This window comes from Misgurnus anguillicaudatus, chromosome 21 (genome assembly GCF_027580225.2).
Source record: "Misgurnus anguillicaudatus chromosome 21, ASM2758022v2, whole genome shotgun sequence".
Taxonomy (NCBI): Eukaryota; Metazoa; Chordata; class Actinopteri; order Cypriniformes; family Cobitidae; genus Misgurnus; species Misgurnus anguillicaudatus.
In genome coordinates this window covers 37,178,448-37,205,692 of record NC_073357.2, presented here as the reverse complement: position 1 = coordinate 37,205,692, position 27,245 = coordinate 37,178,448, and the positions used below count along the sequence as shown (strand labels likewise).

General features: G+C 36.9%; 1 protein-coding gene and 1 long non-coding RNA gene across 9 annotated transcripts in view; both read right to left on the bottom strand.

Annotated features, from left to right (window-relative positions):
• Window positions 1-27,245, bottom strand: part of sall1a (spalt-like transcription factor 1a) — a 203,370-nt gene that overhangs the window by 109,668 nt on the left and 66,457 nt on the right. The window lies entirely within an intron of this gene.
• On the bottom strand, window positions 20,184-26,724 carry LOC141352919 (uncharacterized). Its single transcript, XR_012359976.1, has 2 exons — window positions 25,312-26,724; window positions 20,184-20,730 (listed from the first exon to the last, which is right to left on the bottom strand). It is a non-coding gene; the product is annotated as an uncharacterized lncRNA (long non-coding RNA).

Genomic DNA, 27,245 nt, shown 5'->3' with positions numbered 1-27,245 from the left:
TGAACTATCGTAAGAAAAGGGCTGTATAAATGTATACAGTGTGTTTTTAGACAGATATATAAACGATATCCACTTCAAGTATATAGACAAAATAGTATTGAATTATTTGCCTGCAAACTTAATTTTAGCAAGTGTTACAACTAACCCCCTGCCTGTTACAATTAACCCCGCCTATGGGGTAAGTTTTAACGTTTGCACTTCTGTCATGTTTGGTGTAATTCAAGAATGGTAAGTACTAGAAACAAACTTCAAATGTTCATTTGTAGCAGAGATGTGTGTGTTGCTTGTGTAAAAATATAATCAAAATCCAATATTTTTTGAATGATTGAGCCAAAACCAAAAAGCGTTAGGTTGTGCCCCGCTCTCCCGTACTGAATTAAGGACTGCTTTAACAGGTAGATGGATCCATTCCAACTAGATCCTGTCAGACTTGAAAACGAAAATCTGTGGGATCTACACGATGAAAGCGTAGCATCTAAAAAACCGAAAGTCTTCTTGAACTCCTGTTTTATTCTACCAAATCGCATAATGACACAGACTCAACCTGCTCCGAGATCAGCCGGTGAATAAGCCGTCATTCAAACGATTCGCAGCAGACCTCAACATCACCCTCTCAGGAACATCCCTTTTAAAGTTTTGCGACACAACGTTTCCTGCGAGGTCATTAGATGTGCTACAACTTTTTCCTCTATCAGTCTGAGTGTGCTTAGATGGTCCAAGTCAAGCATATTGCTTTGGTTTCCTTTCTCAAGTATTACCAAAAACATTACACTGCCAAACACACACATACACACGCACACAAACGCAAGCGCACACACAGCGGAAACACCCCAACAACCACTGATAGGAAATGAGGAGGCCTGGCATCAAATGCATGGCATCCACACAAGCCAGCCATACTGAGCTGGGAAATGCTGCCAGCTATGAGCCATGGCACATTAAAAATGTTTAATAAAAAGCATGCACCACATGTCTGCGCACAGCACCATTAACACCGCATTGAAAAACACACGACAACCTGCATCATAAAAACGCAGCAATTTAAACACACACTACAACAAACACGCAGTCGACGCTGCACTATATGCTAAAAGTTGGTAATTGTTACATTATAGATGTTATCCAGCTCTTAAAAACGCATTCTACCGTCATCTAATGTACTGTAATCAAGCTGATGCGGTCATAATAATATGTTTGACTTTAATAAAACCATTTCCATGTTACTGCATTAACAAAGCCATTTTATAAGTGTACACACTCTGCTGTACACCAAGCGCACAGCTCACTAAACACGGCCTTACACGCAACACATAATCAATGAAACTAATACCATTACAAGTCTGTATTAACACCAAATGAGAAGAAAAAAGAAACTTTGTTTGTTTAACCTTCTGCATGTAATAAATAGATAAGCCTGGAAGGCGCTGCACAGGAGAGGAAGAACAAAAAGTAATCCTCCAAGGTCTATTAAAAACCCCATAAACTCATTATGCAATGAAGGTCCTATCGCAGGTTAACGTGATTAAAGCTCGAGATTCATACGCTGATATAATTCTTCATAGAGGCAGATAAGGTCTTGCAAACGGAACTGGTGGATATCAAAGGCAGCCATATTCTGAGGCGTGACTCCAGATCTCTCTTTCTCTCTCTTTTTTAGTTAATACACACACAAATACAGAGTTCACTAATAGCATGTCTGGTACAGATTTGAATGTGTTTAATCACAGTATAAGAGAGGAATATCCTGATGACTAATTGTCAGAATAATCGGTAATATGAAAAGTGTGTGTGTGTGTGTCGCAGACAGGTCTCAGGGCAGTGTGGGTCAAAGTATGTGTGTGTGTGTGTGTGTGCACTGTACCTGTTGAATGCTAAAATCTATCAGACATCGAATGCACAGTCTATCAGTGCGGCAGTGTTTTAGTACAGGCTTTACTTTGTCTCTCCCCTACCTTAATTCGTCTATCAATAATCCAAAAGCCCAGTAATCATGCCAACATGACAGTGCATTACAGGAAATGATGTAACTACGTGAAATGCCTCATTAGTTTAAAGATATCAAAAACAAGATGACAGATTGCATCACTTGACACTTTATTATTTCGCCCAACACTTTACTATCAGAGCAAATCAGTCATCGTAAAAAAAAAATGAATACATTAAAGGTCTATTTGCTGCTTGGTTGCTCTTTTCTATATCACGTGTAATTGCTTAAAATATTTGTGAAATAATGTTCCACACTGTTCATTTCCAGTAAATCTTAAATGATGCATAATTATGTACATTATCAAATTTTAAGACGGCATTACGGTTAGTAAACATCAAACAGATTGCCGTGTCTAACCTGTTTAGCTGCATCTTTCATTGCATTTGGTATTTTGTGGTTAACTCTTAACATATGCAGAATAGCTGGGAGGCAGGCATCACACAAGACTCTGGAAATTCTTAGGAAATGGCGAAAAGACACGGAAATGTGTAAAGAACTCTGCCAATTTTCACTTCAAATGCTGTCAGAGGAGGGAGAGAGAGAAAGAGGGAGAGAGAGAAAGAAGGAGAGGGAAAGAGAGAGATAATTTTTTAGTAGTGTGTGTGTGTGTGTGTGTGTGTGTGTGTGTGTGTGTGTGTGTGTGTGCATGGAAGAAAAGTTACACATTTAATGAACAACACTTCCTAGAGGTATCGTTCTTCATCTTGAAGCTTTTTTTGGAACATGTTGTTAAATATTCATTTACATGAAAGATCAGTGCCAGCCACTGGCAAACCTCCAATCTGAATATCTAATGAGGGTACACAGGAAATGCAATGCCAAATTGAATAAAAATAATTTATTCCAAGCCAATGTCTGAGGACTTAACCTTTTTATCTATACTATCTGTTCTCCATCTACACTGGAAGATATGTTGTTTCCTAACCTTTAACCTTCTTACCATCTCATTTCCAAAACTAATATTAACTATTTAAAGTTGTTTAACACATAAACAGATTTTTTTGTTGCTATTTATGTAGCAGAGTTGGATTCAATGTTGTTGAAGATGTGCAGTATACGTGGGGTTTATAGATTAGAGGTGTGTATGTGCAGTTTGTGCGCTACATGAGGGTAATTGAACATGTTGCATGAAGATGATGTGACCTGCATGTTTGTGGGATGTTGTGATGATGAATTGTGTGGTATTTAAGTGTGTGTGTCGTCCACATCAAAATATTCACCAAGACACCCATTCATTTACCCTGGCACGCAACCCTCTCCCCACACCCAAACCAAACTGCACTTATCCAGCACACAGTACAGTAAGTGCATCGCATCTGATCATACATTTTCTGTATTCATACACTACACGTGCCTAATAATTATGAGAACTATGAACATTGATCAAACATACAGTATAAACCATCGGGACATTTGTAAGCAAGTGGGCTTATAGTTAATTTTTTATTATGGTTCACCATCTGTACAGAGGTATGTTAGCTCACTGCGGTATTTACATGTATGCAAAAGCATATCCATCTGTTATCACACACAGTTGCTCCTGAGAATCAGTCTCACCTCACATTGCCACACATGCACATGCACATTCACAGGCACACATACACACAGATGCACTTGAGCACATAAGGTGACAAAGAAACAGGCTGTTGACACCTAATATCCTGAGCATGCCCATCTGTATATGCGTGTTTGTGAGTGTGTTTGTACGCCACCCTCATCTGCCTGTGTTAACATCAGGCATAAAACTGCGTGTACAATACATTATATTTAGAGATTACATAGAACAAAAGCTTTCAGTAAAAGTGCACTAAATAGATTTTTTTATATTGCTTATGTATACAATACATAATTTCCTACTGTTGTTTATGCATTATAATACAGGGACCTCCATACGCATTGGGACAATTAGGGCAAAATTGCTCTGTTTGCTGTGGTGTCAAGAAATGTCTAAAAGGTGAATATGAGACAAAAGTACAGAATGTCACATTATATTTTCATCTGTTTAACAAACACAATTTTGTTCACAAATGAAAAGCAGTGAATGTGTGGTATGAGTTTGATTCATTGCTTATGCAGTCGGAGTCTTGCATTTGGTGACAACACACACAAGTCAGAATGAAAGGTTGTCGTTTTTTGTTGGTAAAGCATGCATGTGTTGAAACATGTTAATAAAATGTAACATTACTTCTGTACTTTTGCCTTATATTCCTCCTAGAAATGTCTTGTCTCCACAGCCAACAAAGCATTTTACTGTCCCAATACTTATGGAGGGCACTGTATAGTGTAACATGTACATTTTATATGAAATTAAAGGCACCATAATGACAAAGAATTTTTATATTTAAAAAAAAATAAGTTTAACAATTTCAACTTGTTTTTATAAGTCATGTCAACTTTTCACAGGTCAAAACTTAAAATAGTAGGTTGAATTGACTTGCAAAACCAAGTTGTTTTAACAGTGTAGGCAAGAAAATGTAACACAAATGTGACCCTGCCTCTGAAACCCAGACCAAGGTCTCATAATCTTATTTCAGACTGATCTTACAGAAAGTCGTGTTGTAGTCATGCAAAATTTGATAAATTTATTTGTGTCCATAACACGAAATTCAGCTTTTTTCGTGCCTTGAGCACGAATGTCTTTTTCGTGCATGAATTTCTATAAATAGTTTTTCGTGTCCGTTGCACGACTTTCTTTTTCGTTTCATTTTATGTATTGTATTCTCATTGTTTTTTTCCTATTTTCTTTACATTGTCGCTTGGGGTTAGAATCACTTTCTGTTACATTTTTAGAAATCCTAACCCAAACCCCAACTCTAAACCTAACTCGTACTAGTACATCCAAACCCCAAAATTTTTAAAAATAGGGAAATACATAAAACAATACATAAAAATGACACAAAATAGAAAATCGTGCCACGGACACGAAAAACTAGACATTGTGTCTCACGAAAAAGACTTTCGTGCTCAAGACACGAAAAAAGCTGCATTTCTGGCCATGGACACGAATTAATTGATTAAAATTTTCGTGACTATAACATGACTTTGCGTGAGATCATGTTGTCTTATTTTGAGATTAGAGCATTAAAATTTGATTTCACAAATTGGTTTCACTTTAAGTTCCATTTATGATATGACCTTACATTCTGAGAAATAAAAGTACAAAAGCTGTCACTGTGGCTGTACCCTTTCCTTTGTACCTAAAGAGTGCATATTAGTTCTTCAAAGGTACATATTGATCCCAAATGTATAGATATCTGTACCTAAATGGTGCATAATTAGGGCCTTTTTAAAAGATAGTGTCCCAGTGACAGCTTTTGTACCTTTTGTCTAAGAGTGTCAATATTAAAGATATCAGTCTTTTTATATCTTTACACAATGTTCTTTACATTATGTAGGATGATTTTTTGTAAAACAAAATACACTTTAGCTGGGTTTTTACAGACAGGGTTACACATATTCAACTTTTTAACAATACAGAAATTAATTTGTTAGTCAAATCTGGACCAGAATCATTTACTCACCCTTGTGTTGTTACAAACCTGTATAAATTTCTTTGTTTTGATGAACACAAAGGAAGATATTTTGAGAAATGTTTGTAACCAAACTGTTTGTGGACCCCATTCACATCCATCGTAGGAAAAATAATACTATGGAAGTAAATAGGGTCCACGAAAGGTTTGGTTACAAACATTTCTTAAAATATCTTGCTTTGTGTACATCAGAACAACAAAAGTTTGGGGTGAACTATCCCTTTAAGCAGTTCTGTGTGATACCAGGCATAAGACAAAATCCACTTCTGCTTTTTGCTCTAGCAGAGAATCTGGTATAAATGAAGCATAATGAGATATTACAGAATGAGCAATATGCTTTTAAGATATCACAATAAATGGAAAATGTGAAAAAGGTAATTGTATAAAACTACAATATATTAAAGCTTGCGTTAATGTTTTCCAGTATGAATACTCATAATAATTATAAAAATAGGACATTAAAGAGATATGTTTAACAGTGGTGAAATAAAAATGTGAAGCCTGATTAGCTGATATGGCATATCACAGCACCGCAATGGTGGCCTGGAAATTTTTACTGCTTTTTAAGTGAATTGTTTATCATGTTTAACTGGAATGCCTTGCTTTAAAATAAACAACCACACAAATAATCCCCCGGCACACTTTTCCACAAGACATAAACTACAGCAACAACAACAACAGCATTGGTTTTAAGTCTTGCCATATCAGGGCTTACAATTCAAGATTTAGCATTAGCGCTAAAAACAGCTGTACCGGTGTCAGACTAACATGGAGATATGCCAGAATCAGGTAGATAATGTTTTTTTTTTCCTGTGGGTGAAGGAACATCGCTGCATTAATCTGCACCTGACACTAATACTTCTGTATGACTGACCTAAAAGCAGGACGCTCGTCATTATGCGTGTACAGCCATATGGCGCTAGTTGTTAGCCTTTGGCCTTCAGCAGGATTAGCTTCTGCTTTCTGGCACTGCTGGCTCTTCACAGATTCTTTAGAGCAATAATTGCATGACAGTATTATCGAACTGTGGCAGATTTACCGTACTGTTCGTCACGGCTGAGGGCGGGGCATAATCCAGCTCGTGAGAGAAAATCAGGATACATAATCTGTTGTAATCTAGGATACAAATATCTAGACAAGAGTGGTAAACATAACAAACCTTTTTTGAATCGCTTGATGAGATACAAAGATCTTACAGTATATTTACTTATTTATTATTTTATAATGTCATACCAGCATTTAGCTATATTAATGGGAAGAAAAAGTTAACCCATACATTCTACAGTACCTGTAGACGGTTTCATCGGATGCACATGCGGTGATACGATTACGCGTCTGGTCCGAACTTTATTTTCGTTTTCTGGTTGTTTAATGGTCTGACTAGTTGCTGAAACTGAACTCTTAAACAAATACATCGTCTAAAATAACAAATGTTTGGTTTCCTATGTAATCTATGTGTTGTTTATTTTGCTTGTTATATTAATAAACTACTTTAAACTGATTTTGTTGTAATTTATTCTTTTTCCAGAGTTTAGCGGAAGTTACGTGTTTTCCATGAAAGCCGCTTGTTTATGTTGTTACTGCTGAAACCGTCTATAGTATACAGTTTTATTGGACGCACACGCATTGTCGCAGTTATGCGTCTGGACGGAACTTAACTTCCGGTCTCTGTAGCTCTGTGTCCCAATTCCAGGGCTGTGACCTTCTAAGGACACGACCTTAAAAGGCGAGCACTTGGTCTTTGAAGGTGGCAGCCTCTAAAGTTCGTGAAGAGAATTGAAATAAGAGCCTAGCCTTCGAAGGACCCATAATTTGCGTCACCTGCTGCACGCGACCACTGTGCCTGTCAGCAGAACACAGCGGAAACTATTCTGACTTATTAAAATAAATATGGAACCAGAAAAATATATATATATATTTTTAGAAAATATGACACGTTGATGTAGCTTAAACTAACCAACAGCATATATCAAATTAATCAACCTAATCAACATAAACAGAATAATATTAATACAAAACATAACTTGTAATACAGTGACAAAAACCTTGTTTCTGCAAAATAAACACTTTGATTTAATAAAGGTTTTAATTTTTTTTTAAAATATCCAGCCGTTACCGGCGCGCAATGAATCTCGGGATTGCCTAGGCTGTGAAGAATCTATCCATTCTATCCCTAACAGCACAGAGAAACACAGGACATTTTGAGGCTTCAATTTAAGCATCCTTCTAATTGGGATGTGTGGGGCGTAGTGTTGGGCGATATGCCCCATTTTGAGATCGTCCTATCGTCAGCCTGTGAGATCGGCGATACACGATAGTATCGGGGTGCGGGGCAGTAGTTTACTCATTTTTATTTGTTATTTTTTTACTCATTATAACAAGTCACTTGATGGGTGGACAAAAAAGAACAAGAGCAACACCGTCATGACAACCTTCGCAACCTTCTTAAAACTGATGCCATTAATGCGAGCGCGTCATTAAAACCCAAACCATGATTACTTAATAACTGTAAAAACATGCATCTGCGCATGCACACAAGTGCGCGCACATACAAACAATTCAATGCATTTGTTTAGTGCTGTTTCAGAAGGCTACACGTGTCAATCAGTGGTGCTCTCAGATGAGCCTTTTAAAACGCATCGGTCCAGCGGAACGCGATCATATTTTAAACACAATCATATATTAAACACGGATGTATTGCTACAACCTCCTTGAAATGCATATCATAAACAGGATTAATACATAGTGATCTGACTTCAGACAGAGCGCAGCTCTCTGCACGTACGCGAGAGTGAGAGAGGCGCCATGCAGCGGGTCATATTTTAAACAAAAAGTAAAGTTTGCCTCAGCTCGCATGAAACGCATTAAACTGAACAAAGACATAAGGATTACTACTTTAGTTTATGTTTAGACTTCGGACAGACGCGAGAGCGCATGCACGTTAAACAGAAAGAAGCGCAGCTGGTCATGACGCGGGTGCTAGAAGGAGTCCAAGACGCGCGCATTAGGTGCAGGTACGTGCAAGAAGGAATTCTCTCTTTACAAGCCCTCCGCGTAAAGTGAAGCCCACAAACCCTCGTGCGAGGAAAAGCATGCAATGTGGGTGTTAATGTAAAACTATGATGATAATAATAATAATATTAACCATTCGCCAACTATCGTTATGACTATTGCCATGAAAACCTGTCATTGGCGATATGTCTGAAGATCGTCGATACACGATACTATCGTCTATCGGCACAACCCTAGTGGGGCGTGCACACCAAAGCTTTTACACCCGTGGCTGGCGCATGTTTTCAATTGTTTCCAATGAAAGCCAGCAGCTAGCGGTTTTCTTCCGCGCTGAAAACTGGCGCTGGTTGGTTGTTGTGATGCTTGTCCTGCCCCTCCTCCACTGTGATTGGACGGCCGTGTGAGAACTGACACTGATGAGCGGAGCTTTTCACCCAAAGTTGAATCTTTTTCAACTCTCGCCGTTCAGCACTGAACGTGCGAAAAACCGCCGAGCGCCGGCTTTCAGCACGAAAAAAACGCTAGGCTGTGGCCTTTTTTGAAAAACGCCACGCTTCCATTGGAAACTATTGAAAACATGCGCTGCCCACAGGTGTAAAAGCTTTGGTGTGCACGACCCCTTAACTCATGCTGCTGTGACGAAATCGTCAGAATATCGTAGAATATGTCCTTAGAAGGTTGCAGCCTTTGAATTGGGACACAGCTTGTTTGTTTAATGGTCTCGCTAGTGGCTAAACTGAACTCTGGAACAAATACCTAATTGAAAACAACAAATGTTTTGTTTTCCTAAAGTCAAGGGAACGGCGATCATGGATGAACGCTATGTGAAGGGAGGTTTGGCAGCTGATCTGCATTTACTCAGTAACACGGTAATGTTAGCTCAGTGTAGTTTTTTATACGCTTTAATTATGATTTGAACTAAGGTAATCTACCTGTTATTTATTAAACAAACTACTTTGAAAGGACTCTATTGTTATTGATTCTTTGTGGACGTTTTCGGGAAGTTACGTGTGTTAAAGCCGTTTGTTTATGTTATTACTGCTGAAACCGCCTTTACACAAGTTTTATACACAAGGACAATTTGGCTTCTCCAGTTTACCTAACCTGAATGTCTTTGGACTGTGGGAGAAAACCCAGAGTACCCAAAGTAAGCCCACACTGACACAAGAAGTACATACAAACCCCTCACAAAGACCTCCCAACACAGCCAAGGCTTAAACTATGGACCTTCTTTTTGTGAGGCAACAGTGAAATCCACTAATAAAATAAAAATGATACAAAATAGCTTAATCTGAAACTTTGTGCTTTGTGAATAAGGGTCAGTCTATAAAAAACAATGTATAATTTAAAAAAGAGAATTGTTCTTGCATTTAACACCCGGTGTAAAGTGGATTCTGTATGTTTAGTGAAGTAACTTGCCCCATATTGTTTCTATATTGTCATTCATAAAACCTTGGTTTACTAAATTTATCTCTATGTGTTTAATTTTTTTTTTCTCATAACACCTTTCAAACTGCGCATATGGCATCTTTGCACACAACAAAGTGAGCTCATGTCCTCCTTAGCCTTTCAAACTGTTTAGTCTCATATTTGTCACAGCCAGCCACACAAACACAAACACCCACACAAATACACTCATTGCTAGGGCTACTCTTGACCCCCCTCCTCTGTATCCCATCCCTTTCAATAGCTAGCCCCTGTAATGAACAAATCCACAGAACATTACTCTGGACTTGATCTCTGGCAAAATAATGCTGGAACAAACAATTTGGTTTGTCAACACCTTTCTGTGGACTCCTCCATCACTGTCAGGGGTCTAAATTTAAACAGCAAAGTGCATTTGACTGCTGGACCCCAGTCTGATTATCTTCCATGGCTCTGCCAATTGCCTCAGACAGACCAGCTACCACTGATTGCTAACCTGGCCTGAAAATACGCTCAGTCTGCCCACAGATTAACATGAATATTTTGATATAGATCGATAAGCAATCTCCACTCTATAAGAAATGCCAGCATCTTTCATTTGGCTGATCAAAGTAGAGAGGGACAGCTGGGTATTGTTTTCCAAGAGGTCGGAAGAATGGAGCTGATTCCGTGAGGACAGAACTACAGATCCAGAGATCTCTCTCTCTCTTTCTGCCACTGCCTAATCGAGGAAACAATCTCGGCATCACACAATCCCATCTCTCAGGACAGGCCGGCGTAAACGAGGATGGCGGAACCCCCAACGCCAGCGGGCCAAGTTCATTTGTTAAGCTTCTCGGCGTCAACCGGCAGACGACCTTTCCGCTCAACACCACTGACCCGGACGGAAAGGGGCAGGTCAGTTATCAGTGCGTTGGCCTGGTCCTCATCTGTGACCAGTAGATTTGCCGGATTGACCTTGACTGAGTTAATGGGGGTGGCGAACGGGGGTCCTGAATTGCGACTGGTTAATAAGACAGCAAGCATCTGAGATCGTCTCCTGGGATATGTGTTCTGTGTGTGTTCCGACTCTGTTAAGACACATGTGCTGTGGATCAATGAAGAAGAAATATATGAAACTTATAAACACGCAAGCCTTTCATTACTATTTCACTTTGGAAATACAATTGTCAATAGAATAAACTATTGAATAAAACACTTCAACAGACATCACGTAACTACAGTACATCTTCTTATTTCCCTCTCACTTTCTATCTATCACACCACTTTCCTCTTTTTCTTTTGTGGGGTGACAACACAAATCGGAACTTGCAAACAACAAAATATTATACATTATAAAAGTTAACGAGAGCTCTTGTAGTCCCAAACATTTCTTATCAACTGGGTGTTAAATCAAATATGAGAGGCTTGTGCAGCAATAACTTATTATCTAAAACATCAAATATGAGGAGATTATGTTTACGAACATGCAACCAAAAGAATGTCAAACAAACCTCTGAAATAAAAATATTGGTCGTTCCAAACATTAGAGCTGTGAAAAAAGGCAGCTATGAACATGAGTTTTGACAGAAATCTCCCGCACGGTTGGTTATCATGCTGTTTATGTTATTACTTCACCATGTTTCGGTTAGCATAACCTTGAAACACTTCAGTTCAAGTGCAGGCATGGGGCTGTTTTCATTCGCAGCACTGAGGTATGGTGATGACGCATCACCCGTTTCCTTGGACCAGAGTTAGGCCAGATCTTAGTCTCCCTCTCTCTCTCTCTCTCTCTCTCCGTTCCTTTGATTTTCTTAAGAAAGCTTTTGAGTGTCTCTTTCTCTTAACAACCGGGTGGCCTGTACTCATCCACTTAAAACATTTTGTTTTCTATATGCATCCGTGTGGAAAAACTTAGCGTGTTAGCCATCAAGAGCAGAAGACAAGATTATGAATGTGATCTATGATGCATAGATAAGAGAAATTAGAGGAAAACTACCAGACAAGGCCAAAACTGCACTCGCACACATTATTTACTTCTAAAATCCTTGGGATGACATTTAGTAAATGGTATTGTATGCATTGAGTGATGAGGCTTAAAACATTAAATATTTTCAGAGGCAGAGAGGTAGTTAGTGATGGGCAGGTCTATGTATAAACAACCCGCACCCGACCGACGTGTTCAACTAACCCACCCGCAACTCGGACTGCAAAAAAAAAAATAAATATATATTGTACTCGACCCGCTTCCTGGCCCGCATTTTTTAAAAGTAGTAATTGTTTAAAATAGTTAATTGGCATCTTTATTTCAAACGACCCGACTGACCGCGACCCGAATATCGTAACCGCGGATCAACCCGCGCATCACTGGTTAGCATCTATCAGTAGTAGTTAGTGTCTACAGACCTTTTGCGTGTTTGCAAACAGAGATGACGTTTTTTGAGGGCGGAGCCCAACTGGTGGCAGAAAGTGAATGCTCTGCAGTAGCGATGTAAAGTGTTTTAGCGTTAAACTGTGATTTTTATGGATCTGGTGTTCTGTCGATGTCTGTTTCCCCTATGTTTCTCTTTAATGTAATGTTTCTTATAGCGTTTTCACCACATTACGTTTATTTTTTAGATAAATTAAAAGTTTAAATGGCTTGGGTACTGATATGTATGTGTGCATGTATGTAATGTTCTTTATTGGTAAATCAATTATTTTTACAGTGTGAATCGCTAAATTACATATAAAAGCAATAATATGTATTCTTTATAATATCATTTATTAAATATTTCATAATTTTCATGTTTTCTATTATTTCTTCCTTATATTTATAGCATACGTGTTTGCTCTAAAACTATTATAAAACTGTTATGTTTACATAAAAATGTATTTGTATGGGACTGTTTATATATTAATAACATTTTACATCGTGTGTGTGTGTGTGTGTGTGTGTGTGTGCTATATTTATTCATACATTATAATTTTAGAACAAACAGGAAGAAGATAGGCTAAGATATGAGGTAAAAAGAAGTAATAGAAAAGTGAAAAATTATGAAATATTTAATAAATCATGATATTATAAACTAATTTAAATCTTTAACTCTTCTAAATATAAACATAACTGTGACATCTACTTGCAAAAGGTTTTACTGAGTGCCAAAATCTCATGCACTGTAAAAATTCCTTGTTGCACTTAAATTTTTAAGTTTAATCAATTACAATGAATAAACTTTTTTGACTAGTGAGGAGTTGCTATAAATTATAAAAATAAAGTTTAAATAACTTGAATTTTAATAATTTATAGCAACTCCTTACTCAAGAAAGTTAAAAAAAGAATTGTAAATTAAGTTGATTAAACTTAATTTAAGTGCAACAAGATTTTTTTACAGTGTAATAATATAAAATATAAGATACACAATTAAATACTATTTTTTTCTAATTAGCCTCACACTTACGTTGTGATTGTTACAAATACAGATTATTCAGTCAAGTATTGGCTTGATATCTGGGGATCTGGAGACAGATTTGGATGGGGTCTGGAACTTAAATGATAGCAGGAGTGTTATTGAACCTTTTCAGGCTGAGATCAAATAGCACTTTCATTAGTTTAGTGCAGTGGCAGAGAACATTGATGAGTTGTCAGACTGCCTTTCCTTCAATAAGCTCCAAGGGCCGCTCAAAATCATCCTCACACAGCGCCCCTGGGCTGTAGCTCTCTCTATCTCTCTCTCTTTTGTCTACTGTTTTTCTATTTTCTTCTTCTGGCTCTATTATTTTCCACCTGTTTTTCCATGTGAATCCTACTTTACATGTAACATAAAGAAACAAAGGATTTATTCTAATTAATCCAGCACATGTAGACAGTGTATTTAAAGTCAGACCAAGATTAAGTCCTGTAGCTTTGTTGCATTAGCAGCACAAAATCTTGGGTAAATACATTTTCTAATATAAAATATTTAACCTTGAATGCAACGTAAGTTGATTTGAAATAAATATAAGTGTCTGTTAAATGCATATATGTAAATGTCATGTAAATGCAAATTGTACAAAAAAGATAAGTTAATGAAAAGACTAAAGTACAGTACGGTGAAATGTCTTACATGACAGCAAAGAACTTGATGGCCTTGTTCACCTTTTCTCTAAGATCTGTTTTTAATTAAGACAGGATGAGAACTTTAGTCTAATACCATCTAGCTGCAAATAAGCCAGTTATTGTGGAGTAACGTTGTTGCATCATTTCCTGTGGCGAGAGGAGTCACTGTGCAATTCCTTGTTTTGATATGATACAGCAAAACACAAGGGTTTCATGTTATGGGCCAGTAAGATAACAATCATACTTGCGTACTATATTTGAATAAATGACTAGCTGTGTGTAACAACCCCCCTGAGTCAATTTATGAGCCTCTGACATGCCTTTGTAGTTGAAGTATACTTACAGTAAATATGATACATACTCAAGGACTAAAAGCTTTCCATAAAACTGTCATCAAAAGAATGTATTAACCCATCTTTGTTTACAAGGGGTGAGACGGGGGAAAAGACAATTTGGTGCAATGGCCATAAAGCATCTTCTTCAGACTCTGCCAGGCACACACAAACAGAGACGCTGACACACACAGTCAAAAGAATCTATACACACACACACACACACACACACGTGCGCATTCACCTTTAAGGCTAATTCAAACAGGAACAATAGCATTTAAGAAACAGTGTCACATTTCGGAGTCATAAATACTCTGATTGATTTGACCCCCTGGTTGGTTTCAGACGGCGACTTCCACGGCCGTAAAAAAAAGTGGAAGCCACGTTAATCCCGGGGGGTCCATAGTGGGAAACCTGATAGCCCATGACGGATTTAAAAAAAAACAGCTAGCTCTAGTATTGTCAATATGGTCTCTTATACTATTCAGCCACCCACATACACTCACATTTTGATACAGGACAGATGCAGGGCCGCATCGCACCCAACAAGTCCAGCTGTTCTCAGGGTAACCTTTCTGCTCTCGTGCCGGAGAGGAAAGGTTAAAAGGGTTGTGTTACTGATGGCCAAACAGATAGGTTTCTGTATTATTCATACAAAACTCATCAACACCATCCATATTCAGCTTCATTAAACATTTATTTGCGCTGGGGAAAAAATACAATATAAGTCAAGGATACAAGAGTATCACAATACTAATAATTTTCTTGTTTTATTATTATTATTATTATTATTATTATATACCTTATATGATCAGGTGAATGGATGCATATTTGGATTTCTTTATCAAAAACATACAATCAATACAGAAAGGAAGAGAGGAACGCATGCATTCTACCTGGGCAATTAGGACAATGAGGCCTAAGGCACCATCATCTGTCTTACTGCAGGTTACCATGACAACGACCTCTGACCAGACACATGGGACATTTGTCACTTAAATGTAGAGCCAACAGCAACATAAGACACTTTGTCTTTTTTACAAAACTATGTTTGAGGGGAGGCCTTCCACACAGTTTTCTTCTTTGTATAATTTTAAAGTTTTTAATGATTTAGAGACACAAAGCAATATCCTTTTCTCCATCTAAATGAGTTCTACCGTTCTCAACAGGTTTTTAAAAAATGATAGCAGTAGGGTCAATGCAAAACCAGCGCAGTCCTAAATGCTTATACAGGCTGCTGACTGGTGCAAATGCTCTTCTCGAGCATCACGGCACTCTTCAGACCGGCTATCCTTGCTGTACTGCCACTATAAATCCACAAGCTGATTAAACAGTAAATTTAGCATGCCTATCAACTTACCATTAACCAGGTTGCTGCTTTCAAAAACATCATTAATCAAGGAGCAGATATGGGGGAAAATATCAGTCATCGATCGCGCGCACTTATGACAGTTAACACTGCAGCGTATTAGCATTGAGCGGCCGCTGATCTATCAATTACTAACCGACCACACGATTCGCCTGCCGCCCGCACTCCTCATTCTAATTCTGCATTTCCCTCTTCGCTAATGCATTTCAACTGTTATCTCATAGGCTAATGAAAGCAAACAAATCAATAAATATAAATTATACATGCGAAGATGTACCGCTGCCAACATAAAGCTCCTAATTAATTGCACTTGATTAATTTATATACTTTAATTATCTCTCTAAGCCGCACAAGGCATAAATATCAGGACAATCTGCTTATTGCTATGTCAGTCATAAAACGGCAGATGCTAGGAAACGATTAGCACAGCCAGAATATCGTCATTGGGAAACGCACAGTTGCTGACAAAAAACCTAAAGCACTGAATAATTTAAAGTGAGCAAAAGCAGGACGAAATGAGTGAAGGCATCGAACAAGACCTCTGCTTTTATTCATCCTGACTTCATTCTTTTTTGACTATAAAGTATATTACTATATAAAGTATATAATTATTATTAAATTATTTCATAATTATACATGATAAACTCTTAAACATAAAGGTTCCCAAAAGGGTCTTTGTTGGACTATCATTCCATAGAAACCCTTTAAGGGCATACCTGTAGTTCACCCAAAAATTTAAATTATGTCATCATTTACTCAACCCTCAAGTTGTTACTGATCTGTATACGTTTCTTTGTTCTGCTGAACACATAGGAAGACATTTTGTGCAATGTTTATATCTAAACAGATTTGGAGCACCATTGACTTTCATAGTATTATTTTTCCCACTATGGAAGTCAGTGATGCTCCTGCTTAATGCTTGATTACAAATATATTTCTGTGTTCAGCAGAACAAAAAATGTATATAGGTTTGTAACAACCTATAATGACAGGATTTTAAAAATAAGAAACTTTGACTAAAAAGTTGACAGAAAATGATTCTGTTATGGCATCGCTTCCACTTATTAGTGTTCAATAAAAAGCACTAAACAAAATTTGCTAAATGAATTCATTATTTATTTATGCATTATTTACTTTTTTAGAAATTCACTACAAATACAGTGTCTGATTTGATTTTAAAATAAAACAACTCAACCATCTGTAGGTCTACTCATCAAAAACAATGTGACACATTAAAATCACAAAATCTTGGATATTGCTGATTAAAATAAAAAAAATCATCAAATTTTGAAAATGAATACACTGTTTTAGATCTCTTCATAATTAAATATGTTTAGAGCATCTAAAAGATTAAAATTGGTTTGTGAGATGAGGCATTGGTCTTTCAAAAGGTAGGAGATGGCTACTGGAAAGTGTAATCTGAGAAATAAAGATGTAGAGATAAAGTGTAAAAGTGTGTGTGTACTGTACAGGGATGAGGCTTTAAATGAGTTTTAGGAAGTTGGAAAAGGGGTTGCGTCTTGATGGCTGTTAATTATGGTTTTTAGAACAATTAGCCCAACAGGGAGCAAGACAGAATAATTATGGTATCCGTTCTTATAGCGGAGCATTAATGTGTCCAGGTACAGTAAATATGTCAGAACATGAAGTGACGGGACCTTATACCTCTCACAGTCGGCATCTAGATATGTACTAAATTGTCTGCCCTTCTGGATTCGTGTCCTAATGGGCTTTAGAAAATTACAGTGTCTGCCATGGGCCTTATTTTCATTTTATCTCTTTAAACAAAGCGCCGGTTTAAAAAAGATCTTGTGCCTAATTGTACATCTCCAACAATTGGATTTGCAAGTTACAGATGCGGTGTGTCCGTAGTTTCCAGTAAAGCTCCAGACCTCCTACACTGGAGGTCTAATACATCACAATACAGCACAGCTCATCGGCTGGTTCAGCTTGCCTGGACTTTATGAAGTAACAGAAGCTGGAGTGCTATAGGTGGTTCCAGACAAAACGTTTGGACCAAAAAATGCCTGACTGTTCATGAAAACACCTGAGAGAATTTGGCTGAAACATCAAACGTGGACTACATATGCTAACTGGTCTGTCAGAATGCCAATGATTACGGAGAAAACAGAGTTTCTTGTTTCTCTCACCGATACAGTGATTTAGATGGAGCTTCGCATGAACATCTGAAAGAATTATGTACCGTTTTTAAATTACTTTTGTCGATATGTAGTTGTTGTCATATTAAATATTATTTTTAAATAGAATAAATCAGTTAATTTTGATGCTATTATGGGAAACAGCATGTTAAAATATAAATAATAATATGTAAAATAATTTATGTTTTTTAAATTAATAGTTTTTCAGTACAGGATAAACAGAAACACCTGCTAACAGAAGTCAAGTAAATAAAAAAACAATATTAACACCTATTGTAACTAAATTGCAATAAAATGCTGAAATTGGTGTATCTGAGGTATTAATAATATCCATGTGATAAAAAGACACACATGATACAAGAATCAAAAAATGGATTTACAACGTTATCAAAAATTGTCACTTCACTACCATTTCCAAACGGCAAAATACTTTTTTTAAGCACATTTCTCCTTTGTTTACAATAACATGCTCTTTAGACAAGCTGAGCGTTTTAATCATCCCGATATGATACAGTCACTGTTAAAGCATAATGATGCTCTGTGTCATTTGGTACTGGTGATCAATCAGACACTCATTTAGCTTTAATTCATGTAGATGCACACCTAATACTCATTACAAAGACACTATTTCCCCCAGTCACAGCAGATTAATGGCAACCCATCTCGCAGTGTGTCCTGCGTCTTGCGACTGCGTGTGTGCCTGTGTGTGTGTATAGACAGATGACTCTCTCGAAGGGAGACTGACTTTCTTGAAAACATGTTTTATGACAAATTATCTGACAGCAAATAACTTAATCAGAGAGACCAGGACAATGATAATCCAAACACAAAGACTAAGATAAAAAGTTGTTTTATTAAAAATATGAACAGCATACAGCTCAATTTTTTACTACAGTAGTAAATCAAACAAAAGTCGTATAAGAATTTAGGTATACAGTACAAGTTTGCAAGGCTGAATATTTATGATAAAATATAGACACACAGGTGAGTGTAAATAATATAAAAAACACACAATACAATATTTATGACCAAGCTAAATAATGATGCTTAAGAAAAACGCCTCGTGCCCATGAATTATTTTACTTCTACAAGGCCGTACATGCACGCGGGCTACGGTAAGCCTGTGCGGCATTGACCTTTTTGGCAAAACTTCATCGGTCTTCAGTCAGTCTTTCATCTAATTGTGCATTACGGAAGCACACACAGGGACAAACAGAGTGCTTCATACCTCAGAACTGAAGTCACATCTCCTCCGCTGGATCCTTTCACAAGGAGCGCATTGGCATTCAAAATCTCTTCCTGCCCGTCCACTGGGTCGTACTGAAAAAGCAGACATTCACAAAACATGGCACAGGAAGTACTCACACAGTGTGGCACAGCAGTGCCCGCCTCACACGTTCACTGGCACTTATACCCATCAGCTTCAAAGGCAGACAAACTCGAAAAACATTCCATGTAGACAAAGAGGGTTTTTTTAAAGGTGCACCACACATTTTTCCCAAAATAAAAAGTTTTATATAAAAAAGTACAACAGTTCTGAATTATGTAGTTATATGTGATATATAGTTATATATATATATATATATATATATATATGATATTTATACAGACCAAAAGCTGTTCACATGACCAACATTGCATATTCGCTCACAGAAAAACAATCATGAGTGCATTTGTACAAAGTAGGAAAAAACTTTTGCTTCGGGCTCATGCTGCATCTGTGACACTTGTATTTTATGTCAGTATACTAACAGTTAATTTTAGATGTGCACATAAATAAAATAAATAAATAAATAAAATAAAATAGAGCACCTTTAAAGATCACATTCAGAAGGCTGGCAAATGAAGTGAAAATATTTTAGAGCACTGCTTGACGTGATGTTTGAACATATTAAATCCACAATATTAATTTCTGAGATAACATACAGCCTTTATTTTAAAAGGTTATGCACCATATGGCTTAATAAATAATAAAATAAACAGACAAATCATTAAAACATATATAAAACAAATCCCATAACTTGATCCCACGTCTTGCATACAGACACTGGTCTATCTTATGCACCTCTTGCATGTTTCTGTGTGATTGCGCAGTATGTGTGTCTCACAGCGGGAGTGTGAGCGTGGAGCGTGGCTGAGTGGGGATTAACTCCGAACGCTGCCCGGATAGAGCATGTGTGTGTCCTCGGAAACACTAAAACAAGCAAACCACTTCCCAATGCCCCTGTGGACACGTGCACACATACACACACCCACACACACACAAACACACACAGTCATCATCTTAGACAAGGAAATGTCCCCTCTGACAATTCTTATGCACCATTCTCCTGCTTTATTCACTCAAACGCGCACAGTATTGTACAGGAATCCGGGTATGCCGGCACACACTCTCAACCCACGGCCCGGGATAAGAGGAGAGCAGAGGAAGACGAGCGGGAGGCAAAGCGAGAGGTCAGTACGGTGGGCAACAATTATGATAATTGCCAGTGCACTCAGCTGAAGGATCAATCAGCTGTGATTACAAACCCTGCATGATCAAATATTAATCTGCTGTACCTTCGGTCTGACCTGCCAGCACAGAGCCTCTTACCGACTTATGCATTAAGTGATTTGCACAAGCTGAACTCATAGCACCTAATAATATTGGACATGCAAGTCGGGGCATTAAAGGGATCTTCCAGGAACAGAATTGACTTACAATAAACAAAGTAAAAATAGCCAAGCATAACAACCAGGATAAGCCTTGTATGACAGTCCAATTATATTAAACAAGGTATGATTGTAAAAACCAATTAGGACAATTCCATTGGCCACCTGATGGATTTGGTTCTTGTAATGTCCAAAGCAAAGCCGTCACTGTGAAGTTAAAGACAGAAAGGTCAGCATTTAATTACAGTAAAATGCTGCAACGACAGGCACTAAAGCAAGACATTTTATTTGTTTCCATCTCTAAAAAGTCAAGAATTAAATAAAATAAAATATTAAATATTATAAATGTAATATTTGCATTAATCACTTATATCATATATGATTAGATTATATATTAAAAAATATATATATATATTTAAATTTAGCAAAAACATTGCACAAGTGTGACAGTAATAATTAATCATTATTATTAATAATTCTTTATTATCATGATTATTAATATATTATTTTTGTGTTAAAAGCAAAAGAAAACTATAACGATAATTAAACAAAATAGAAATAATGTAAAATTGTAAAATGTATTTAGTAAAACAAATAAATACACATACTGTAAGATATCGACTATGACTCAAGCTACACCATAAACTTAATCTCGTCTTAACCTCTGTTTGATTTTGACCTTTATAACATGTGCGTCAGTAATAATACATTCAGATTAGTATATCTGCATCGAACAGGGCAATGCTTGCCTTGAATTAATAACTACATTAATTACTGGGCATGCAGACATGCATTAAACAAGCACGTGTCTATTTCCTGTGTTGCAGACAGCAAATGGTGGGTAACGGGATTAATATGACATTAAATCAACTCAGACACTCAACATTTAATAACAGAAAACAGCTTGTAGAAATCATAGGATTATTCCATAGGATTATAACATTGCCCCCCCACCAGGACAGACCTGAGAGCAGATAGGGACTCCAGATTACCTAATCTACTTACATCTACAAAGCATATTTAAGTCAATATATATATTTTGAATTACACAGATAAGGCTTATTCACCGATCATAATCTTATTTGAAACCATATTGTTTGGTCTGTTGGGCATTAGGGGCAACAGATGTCAGGGTTAGTCTCCAGTAAACACTATTTGTCCTGCAATAGTTTTCATAGATGCATCAGCACAGAGAAATAGAAAGCAAGCGGGCGCCTATTCCTGCAAGCGGGAAGCTTTTTGGTGCGTTTGTAATTTCTTTTTAAACATTAATTTTTGAAAAATATGTGTGTATAAATCCGAGGATATATTTTTACACTTTAAATACAGCAAAAGCATATAAAAAATGTGTGATTTTTATACACATAATAATATATATAAGCATAATTGTATAATATCGACAAAAAGAGGTATAGGTAATTATTTTAAAGAAGTAAAAATGCTATTTTATAATCTCTTATACTAGCAGGTCTGATTTTTTCAGAAAATGAACCTTACTAATAATAGATTAACCTAAATGCTGGTTAGGGGCTAACAGAACTCTCAGCAGGGAAACTTGGCAGTGTCAGGTACAGAAATGCTGTAGTAGCCCAGTAAGAGAATGTGTGTAAGCAGGGTGGGAGATGGTCTGCTCTTTAAGACACAGCCGCGTACAAACAAGAGCCCAAATGTAAACCAGACTTAAACAGTGAAACCTAGACCTCACCTGATCCTTTTTCAAATAAATGAGCGCAAGTCAAGAGGGTAAGCGTTTATTTGGCATTTCAACTGAAATTTTAGTAATTCTGGTCCCTCAAATAAATATCACATGATATTTAAGGGGTTCGGTTTTTACGGTACAGTAATCTTTAACAATTATCGTATTGACCTCAGCCCACAGCAGCTTTACACACATGTTGGCTTACGTTGGATTTTAATGTACTAAAACAGACATAGCAGACAGTAAGCAATAAAAACGACCCTGCAGCAATTAGATGGCTGAAATTAACCCAACATTTTTAGGGGTTAAATTTCTTATTATCTTGATACAAACATGTTTTTGATTCAAATGTTATGAGTATTTGGAGTGTTCTGATACAACCCAGACAGACATATACACATATTTTTGTGTTGAATTTATTAACATAATTATAGGGTTTTTATAATCATAGAATTATAAAATGATAATCCAAAAAACACTAAATGAAAAATATATAAACTAACAAAAGCCATCCAATAAAAAATACATTACACAATTTTTTCATAAATGCCACCACAAAATCTGTAACTGAATCAACTATGTAATTTATGTGTTGTTCACCTACATTACATCAAATGTTAAATAATTTGAAGAATATATTTTGAAAATTGGGCAAAGCAGGTCAGTTTGTTGGGCACTTTAAGATGAACGTGTGAAACGTAAACATATAGTACTCCGTATAGTCTAACACAAAAAATTTTGTCTAACACAATTACCACAAATGGACCCCTGTGATGAGCTCAAAGATTGTATAGGATTATTGCAATCCTATAGCTTTTGTATGTATGTGAAAGGTTACAGATAGACAAAGCAATAAAGAAATCTGGATCTTATAAGTTTTAATTAAAATAATTATAATCTAAATAATGTTCATAATATAAATTTCATGTTATTATACAGAATAATTCAAATATGCATTAACATTTTTTCTGTAAGCTACATACTTGTATTACTTTGCGATTACATATACAGGATATTTCTCATGACATTTTATATATGTGTGATATTTTAATTTAGTGTAAAGTAATCTCTCAAATGCAAAACTGTAAAATGTATTATTTCAATGCTTAAATTATTGATTATTAAGAATTGTTTAAAAAAGCACTACAATTTGTAAGTATACATATTAATAAATACCATATGTCATATGAAATATTTACACAAAATAAATATTAAAATGTATAAAATATTTGAAAAATAAAAAATAACACCTATGTTATGATTAATTATTTGCTTAAATGTAACTTTTTTTGTATTTCTAAGATATTTTTAATAACTGTCACCATTCGTCTATGTGTGAGTCTCATCTTGTACAAGACATTAGCTCAGCTCATGTTGGGGTCAAAGGTCAATGGTAGGGGCCAAGATCCTCACCCACTGCTTCTCTTCACCCCCTGTTCTTTTTCTAATTGCACAATTGGATTACTTGAGATCTTTCCTTCAATAAGAGACCCCCCACCCCAGATTTAATATGGCTGTGGAATCTGGTATACAAGATAATTAAGATAGAAAACTCATGACTGGAGGCTTGTGACAACCAAATCTAGACAAAGCTACTGACATGCGTGTCTAGCATGTCCCCTCGGTTATACGACTTCCAGCACACCTGAACACACAGTTTAAGACAGGAAAATTAGTCCGTTGAATACCGTTTTCACTACAGGACGAGCCAAGATAAGTTTAGGAATCTCTTCCAATTAACTTCCTGAAAATGACTGTAGTGTGTAATGACAACTTCCCCCTAATTGTAACTTTAAAATACAGTTGCAGTGTTCCAAAGATACACTCCATTAGCTAAGAGAAACCTGGTGACAGAACAGCCACACAATCAACACTAAGACAGCCAAACTGTGAAGAGGGTTTCTTCGGAGAATTGTTGTTAAACCTGCTCAAGTCATTGGCAGCATGCAGGTGAATGTCAAAGGTAAGGTTATAACAGTTGTCTTACACACACGCACAGACACAAAGGCATGACGTTATTGTAATGAAATCAATTAAATTTGAGCGTGGGTTTTCTTTAGCAAATGCCAGATCTGCACAGGAACAAATTTATTAGAATTCAAGAACTTAAAGTGTTAGGGGCTGTGCACACCAAAGCTTTTAAACGCGGCTGAAAACGCCAGGCAGAAGCCGACTGCCAGCTTTTTTCAGCCGAGCGCTTTGGTCACTGTGGTACTTCTGCTTTGTTTATCAGTCGTTGTACGATGCACCGGTTGGTTGTTGTGATATTTGTCCCGCCCCTTCTCCACTGAAATTGGACGGCCGTGTGAAATCTGACATTGACGAGCTGCCCTTTTCATCCTAAGTTGAATATTTTCTCTAGGCGCTCAATGCTGCGCACGGAAAAAACGCAGAGAGCCGGCTTTCAGCGCAGAATAAAATGCCAACTGCTGGCTTTTTTTAAAAACGTATTGCTTCCATTGGAAACAATTGAAAACATACGCCAGCCATCAACGTTAAAGCTTTGGTGTACACGCCCCCTTAATGACAAATATATTGTTATATTTGTACAGTACTAAGAATGTAAATGATGAGATTAAGGATGTATATTTTTTAAACCCATTTGTAAAGAGACATGTGACAGGTCAAACCTACCAACGTAGCTGCCTGTCTGTGTGTGTGTGACGGAGAGACATACAGGCAGAAAGACAGAGAGAGAGAGAGACATACAGAGAGAGAGAGAGAGAGAGAGAGAGACATACAGGGAGAGAAACGGAGAGAGAGAGAATTCTTCTGTTATTTTTTATGTTTTAGTCGACCATACTATAAATTCTTGTTCAACCATCATCATTTATGCATACACACTCAAACATTTAAAAAACAACCTAGCGGCCTAAAGCCACAATTATTAATAGCATGCGATTTAAACATCCAAATTGTTATATTTCTTAATACATTACTAATTATAACCACAATAAAATTACTAAAACTAACATCATCAATTAAATAAATGACTAGACAGCCTCATACTAACATCAAGAAGTATAGCTGGAACGTACTGAATGCATGATAACCAGTAAAGATACTAAATCTATACATTATATACACACCTCTACATACTGAGAACTCCATGATACTGCTGCTTCCATCTGCATCACTGCTCCACCGGACCCTCACTGTCTCTGAGACCAACAACTATTTCTTTCGCCTGTCTTTTTCTGCTTCTCTCTCTCTCTCTCGCTCTTCTCGCTCTCTTTCAGTTTCTATCTCTTTTCTGGCGTTAATGTAAAAGAACTACTGCTGCATTACACACCGCTGAGGATCTCACAGAAACAGAGAGAAAGAGAGAGACAGAGCGAGCGAGAAAGAGCAAAAGTCAGAAAATCACTACATGAACTGCAGACAGTAATTACAGTAAAAAAAAAATTTCTTTTCTCCTTTCATTAGGACTGAAAATCTCTTCTTATTTAAACAAACTTTACGTTAGAAACGAAACAGAACTTTTTTCTTTATTACTTTATCCCCACTCAGAGAAAGGTGTACTGTACTTGATACGAGTATGATGGTGAGCACCGGAAAGCTCTATAATACTATCTCTGCGCTTAAAAAAATGCATAGTTGAGATGCAGGAGCACCACCTGCTGGAAAGCAAAAGGCACAGAGAAAACAGATGCAATGAGAGGGGGGAGCGATAAAAAAGGACAGAAAAAGTGTGAACAATCCCCGAAAAAAAAGAATCAGAAACCAAATAAACTTTACAGTGATTGCATCAAATGATACTCGGTACTCACCGAACACAGAAAACGTATCTAGATCCCATCAAGCTGTTCATTCATATTTCTTTCCCGGCCCCCTCTCTGTTCCAGCTGTGGTTAGTATAGAGGGATGTAAATAATCATCTGTGTGTCTCACCCCCATTTCCTACAGAGGATCTCCTGCCCTCTAATAACAACTTAATCAGCGTGATTACACATTCATCACCGTTTGTGTGCATGTGTGTGTTGGGCATGTGTGTGTGTGTGTGTGTGTGTGTTTTAGTTGGGAAATGAAATATTTGGGTCCAGGTCCTATGGCCTGCAAGAGGACAGCAAGTCACCCGGCAGCTGTGTAAACACCCAGAACGCTCTGTGGACAGGTACAAGAGCGACTCTAAACCTGCAACAGCCCCAAACCATTAAGGTGCTATTGAAAAGAATGAATGGAGGAGAAATATTAAAAACCTGAATGATTAATTATTGAAAATACGACGGTAATGGTGTTGTCATGGCTAATAAGGAGGTGCGCTGTTCAAAAATAAGAGAATCGGTGACGTCAGAACGCTCAGAATGTTTTCATGTAGAGAACAGAACAATGAATAAATCAATTCATTTCTGAACGTGAGAACTTTCCGTGCAAGTGGCACACACATGAAAACTGAAACTGCTTGCAGGTATCTTATACTCTGTGCGTTTGTGTGTGTTTGTGTGTTACACATAAGGTAGACATCAGAGCAATCAACTAATATAAGCAAACTCCTCTTTAAAAATGTGAGTTGATCAATTTGAGAAATATAAAACTAATTCTATGCATACAAAATTTAGCAAACAGAAGAAAAAAAAAACATCATAAATCCAAAAGAATTAAATCCAAAGAAAAAAAGCTGAAAAGAAAAGCTTATCTAACACAGGGAGACACAGTAGACAGATGCTGTTATGGTCAGGTGCATGAAATCACAAACTAGCAAAAAAAAAACTATACAAGATAAAAAATTGACCTTATCTATGTTGGGCTACTTGATGTCTAAAATAAAATCTGGGTCCTGCAGACCAATCCATTAAACTCATCAGAAATTACCAACCCGATATGTATCCAAAAATCCTAGCATTTATATTAAAGGGAACGTATCATGAAAATCTGATTTTTTTCCAAATTTAAGTGCTATAATTTGGTCCAAGTGCTTCTATTAACTTAGAAAATGTGTAAAAGATCAACTCAATAACTTAGTTTTGGTAAACGATTTTCTGCAAGCATGTGAAAAAAATAGTTAATTGAAATTTAGCTCATT